Below are 6000 nucleotides of genomic sequence, written 5' to 3'. Positions count from 1 at the left end.
TTAAGGGGCTAAAAAGTTGAGAAAATCAAATCTAGTTATGAGGAAACCAGTGTAAAGAGATTCAAATATTTCATTAACCTATGTATTTTCCATAAATGGAAACAAAATCACACGTATCAGATGAGGAGTTATCTTCTGTATTTTGTGTAAAAGCTTTGCAATTTTCTTGTTGGATTTTTTTTAATATTTTTGTATTTTTCTTCAAAAATTTGTTACTTTTAAGCATTTTAAATTTACATAAATTTGACTCCATCTTGTAAGCAAATTTGGGTAATGGCAAATTTTCAGCTCTCCTACTCTGTTTGTTGCAGAATCGTTTATAAACCTTGAAGTTGTTTGATAAATACCCGTGATTTATTCTGTTTGATTCAATGAATTCTAAAAAAGACATTTCAGGGGGAAAAAGAAAAAATTCAATGAAGTTACTCTCTGTAAAAGAACATTAGCAGTACAAAAATTATAAAACTTCATAGTTTTGTAATATCAGATTTGTTGCTCGGTTAGGGTCTATCCATCAATTATTCTACAATAATTAATATTTAGGCTAAAGAATTAAGTCATTCTCTTTTTAATCATTAGCTCATTAGAAAAGAGTCCAAATCCATGAAATTTCGATTTGTAGATTGATGTGGACTTTTTGATCTTCTCTTGGATTGGTCGATTTGCACAGTTGCATGCTTGAGATTGTTTTTTGATTAAACTACCATCCCTTGCTCTGCAGTTTTTTTCTATGGAACTTGCTGTATTACTACCTGCAAAACTATCTAATCCACTTGATTTCACAAACCTCTTACTCTCTATTTCATTAGATTTGCTTTTATCTGGCTCATTCGATATTTGATTGCCACATAATTCTGTACACTCTCTTCCGTGATCATTACAAAAACAATATTCTGAGAAGGTACAGTTGGAGCTGCAGTTGCAATATCTCACATTTTTGCATCTAATGCAGAAACAGCTCAATTCACAGGCAATTCCCCTTGTAGCACAGGAACAGATACCCTTTCTACATGGGCCAGCATGCTTACATGGAGTGAAGTATTCCATAATTACTGTGCTTTTTGTGGAATTAGAGATTGCTTTAGTGGGAATTTTTTTATTCGGAAGGCTATGGCAATCCATATTCACAAGTGGTGAATTGATAAGATTGGCGATCATTTTTATTACACATCCTTTCAGGCTTAAATAAGGAGCATTCTTCGATAAGAATTCAATTCCAGAGGTAGTTGAAGGAAAATATGCATTTCTACATGGTGTATTCCCCATTAAACAACCCAAATGACCATCTGTTGGTTGGCTTCCATTACAGCGATCTTTCTTTCCACTACTTGCTTCACCATAGCTTTGAATATAATTGCAAATACACTCATTAGTTTCATTATATTTTAAAACCTTTCCAGGATTTATTGTGTGAAACCCACAGTTAAATATCAGGCAAACGTTACAGAAAAAACTAGCTAGGGTGTTTTTCCTCGCATTCGAAGTCTTATATTTATCTGGCTCTTTTAGGAATCTACTGTCCAAACATTCATCCCCAATCTTTAGAAAACGCTTTCCAGCATTCTCACTTCCAAATTGTCTGCATTTCGTTAAAAATATTTTGTCAATTGTATCTCGAGCATCAAATGGTCTGTCACCCATGACAGTACCCTCATACCAGTTGATTTCTGTTGGACGATCTGTTTTTACAGATGGGAGAAATCTCAATATTGGATCATCTTCGGTGTATAAATTGACATCTGTAATTGTTAAAAAAGTACTTTTAGGGTCTGGATCTCTTGGTGGTATTATGGAGCGATTTCTTAGAAAAATCAGCTCTTCTCTCTGGAGAGACTGCAATTTCGCTCTATCAACAAAAGCAACATTTTTGGACACTATTTTGTGAACTAACTGCTTATAAAAAAGCTTAGAATCATTGTAAAGCGAGTCCATTGAAAGAAGTAGGAGGGTTAAACAATCAATAAAGTTGATGAGCTTAAAACTTGTGGTTGTTGAAAATATCAGTCCAAATGAAATGACTCATGGAAGGCCATCTTTATGACTGAGGAATGCAGATGTACTTGATTTAGCCCTAATTTTTTGTTTCGAGTGCAAAGAGTATTTGAATGTATCCAAAATAAATTGTAGTCATTGTGGCAAGAGAGCTGATAAATACAGGGAAACATCAACAATCTACAAAGTGTTAGACTTGGTTTTACTGAAGCCCGAAGTATTTTTTCATTGCCTGAAAAATAAAGAAATTTCAACAGAAAAGATTTTAAAATATCTTTATTTGGAGCTAATAATACAGTTCATTGTATCTAGAACAATAATAATCCACCAACATTACAGATACGAAAATTCATCAGATAAGATCCTAGGGAGTATGGATGGGGATCTTAACCAAAAAATCAAACATAATTCTATCGATTCAAAACTATGTTTTTACCCATCCTTTGTAAGCCAATCATCCAATTTACTATTACAGCTGATAGTATTAAAACATGTACTTAACAATGTCTCCCATCGGCAAATCCTTTATGCTATTCTCTTGGGCTCGCTGTTCAATTACTTTAAAATAATTTTTTATTTCTGGAGCTATTCAAAATTCGAATATTTTATAATTATTGAAATATTGAATGCAGCAGCTCTAACAACTGCATTATCAATATATGAAGAAAACTATTCCAAGATTATTTCTACAGTAATGATACTAAAAATTGTGGGCATTTATAGATTTTTCGAAGGACATTTATTTGAGTTTCAACTATTTGAAAAATATTATTAACAGTTTTTGTTGGTGGATATAAAATACAGAAGAAGCTTACAATTCTTGGAAGAGTTGAATTACTTACATAATTAGCAATTTCATTTATTTACTCCAAAGAATATTTTACAGAATCTTCTTAAATAAAACTTATTTTATTACTAAACAATTGAATTTAAATCACTTCTTTATTGATGCAATGAGTAAAAATCACCAATAGAAGGTCATATTTTACTACTAAAATTGACCCTCACCTACAACAAAATTTTCTCTCCTTTTAACTGCATGATAATAAATCGCACCATTACCACCTAAGAATATCACAGTCCCCATAATAACAGCATATATAGGACTCAAAAATAAAAATGGGAGAAGGGATATTGCAAGCACACCTAATACAAAACCTATATATTGATTCCTTGGGAACTTCTTATCACTGAGATGTTTTGGTAAACGACTTACGAGTATCGTAGATAAAATAACTGCAATAATTGCGAATATTATCAATTCCTTATACTGATAGAAGAATTGCGTAGTCATGTCGAAAAAAGATGCTTCAGTTCGAGAATCAAACGTTGGGTATGGACGGTTTACAGGCGTAGATACAGTCAAAGGTATAGGTTTTTCACTTGTATTAACATGCATAATGGCACCACTAATGTCCTTAATAGTAATAGTACCACTAGACTCCACAGTAACATCAGGATATATACTATTTATGGTTTCACCAGGATACATAGTTCTATACTGTGCCTCACTTGATGGTGAGGGAGATTTAAGCATAAATCCTGGACGCATGTATATATTTGTATATACTTTAGTACCATCAGGCTGTTCAAATTTAAGTGGAAATGTATACTCATCAACAGTTTCACCAGGATTTATACTTGCATATGCTATAGTACCATCAGGTTGTATAAATCTAGAAAGAGATTCAAGGGGTGTTCCAAAGACTTCCATTTCAAAAATTTTATATTTATTATAAATTAATATTCTATGGATGGAAATATTGAAAATGGTAAATTTATATTATAATAAGCTTCTACAAAATATTTTTAAATGTAGAATAGTTTATTCCAAAATATTAATTAGGAAATTGCTTTAAAAAGGGTGATTAAAGAGTATATTAATAAGTTGATCATGAAAGATAATAGAATTTATATATAATAGCAGACTTTGGAAATGAAATATATTGTATCGTTTCAATAGCTACACAACTCTGATATTTCTAGTGATCTATTGTCAAAATATAATTTAATCATTTTCAAACATTTGTAAACCTTTCAAAATCTACAAACATTCTATGGGCCATGTTGCTGATATAAATGTAATTATTTATTAGTTCAAAATCTACATAATCAGTCAATTTTGTCTGAACAATAAATGGAGATTGATCTTTTCCAATATTTAATATAATCAAATTTGTTTTTACTAAATTGCCTATTGTAAAATCACTACCTTAACCTGTTATCGGATTGTAGATTATAAATCACTGAAATACTGTTCTGACCGTCATTTATGATATATATAGTGTGTCTTTAAAAGTTATAACTTAATTGTGGATATTATCAGTTGAATAAAAACATCAGGTCATCAGGAGTTAGTCTTTGTAACGCAACTTGGTCATTATCCACGGTACTTTCGAACAATGCTCTTTTCTTTTGCTGTAATGCCAATATTCTGGATTCTATAGAGTTCTCAATAATAATTCGGTAGATTTTTATGGGTCTAAACTGCCCAATCCTGTGAATCCGATCCATGGCTTGTTCTTCAACAGCTGGATTCCACCACAAATCCATTAAGAAAACCTGCTCTGCTGCAGTTAGATTTAAAGCCACACCACCAGCTTTTAGAGAAATTAAAAAAATAGTAATATCAGGATTTTCATTAAACTCCTTTATGGCAGCTGCTCTCTGGGTAATCGACATATTTCCATATATTTTCACCACTTTAAACCCTGCTCTTTCCAGCCTCCACCTTAAAATTTCCAAAAATTGAGTGAATTGTGAAAACACAATAGATTTCGGTGCTGATCTTGGAGAAAGCTGCCGAGGATTGTCTTCATCTGTTCTTTCTTTTTTATTTTTCGTTGAGTACAGAATTTCTATAAGCTTTTCAATTTTTGTAGAAGTAACCCAATTAGTAGTTCCCAAATTACTTCCAATGCCATTCTCCGTATAATTAAAATCAATTGTTAATGGAATTTTACACACTGGACAGATTGTAACGCTAGGGTGGGAGTTCTGAATATTATACTTACCAGAATTGGTAAAAAGCTCTTCTGCTTCCTTCATACAAAAATAGTGGTTACATTTGGATTTCACTGGATTTTCTGCTTCTTCGTTACAAATTCCACAGATGAATGCCGTACGCTCATTCTTGGGAATTAATAAGTATGGATGATTAACTGCCATCCTCATTTTGTTTAATAAATCGAAAATATGAACATAATTTAAATTGTTGACGTTTTCCATCTTTTGGACATATTTGTTAAATTCCATTTGTGTATTTGTATATAGTGAGGTATAGAATTCATTCTCTTCTGGGCTAAAGATGCACTTTTTAATATAAACCACCTTAGAGGGCAAACCCAATTCTTCCTCCAAGCCCAGCTTTGTACGACGGAGAATGATTTTATTAGTTAGAAGTTGCAACTTGTTGAAAACTTCTACTGAATATTCAGTATGGCCAAAATCCTTTATTGGAGTTGAGATATTTCTATTCCACCATCCAAAGTGAGATGAAGCTGAATGGCCACACTTGCAAAAAAAACCACCAAGAAAAATAGTGGGATTTAGTTTATCATTTCTGTCATTTGAAAGCGCATTAACCTTTATGGCATCATCTATTTCGTGTCTTCTTAGCCAGCTGCTGCTTTTACAGTTACACTTTTTGCAAAAGTAGTATCCATGCGGATCTACATTAAGAAATCTTAATAGCGACAGCAGATCGTTTACCCTATTTTGTAAAGGAGTACCTGTTAAAGCCCATCTCTTCTGTGCTTTCAAAGCACACACAGCCTTGCTCGTACTAGTGGATGCATCCTTTATACAATGAGCCTCATCAAGAATAACCCTGTAAAAATCAATCCCATGTAATTTGCTTATTTTTCTACGATATTGGCTCTCAAGAGTCCCATAGGTAGTTATATATAGCTTATGTAGGGTTAAATTATCTTTTATAGAGCTAATCCCGCCTGTGCCTTTGGAAACTTTTAAGTCACACTCATTCTTAGTATAATTCACTGGGCCATT

This window comes from Rhyacophila brunnea, unplaced genomic scaffold (genome assembly GCF_057557595.1).
Source record: "Rhyacophila brunnea isolate RB1 unplaced genomic scaffold, BYU_Rbru_1.0 scaffold_145, whole genome shotgun sequence".
NCBI classification, from domain to species: domain Eukaryota; kingdom Metazoa; phylum Arthropoda; class Insecta; order Trichoptera; family Rhyacophilidae; genus Rhyacophila; species Rhyacophila brunnea.
The sequence above is the reverse complement of the archived record's forward strand: the minus strand, read 5'-3'. Positions refer to the sequence as shown.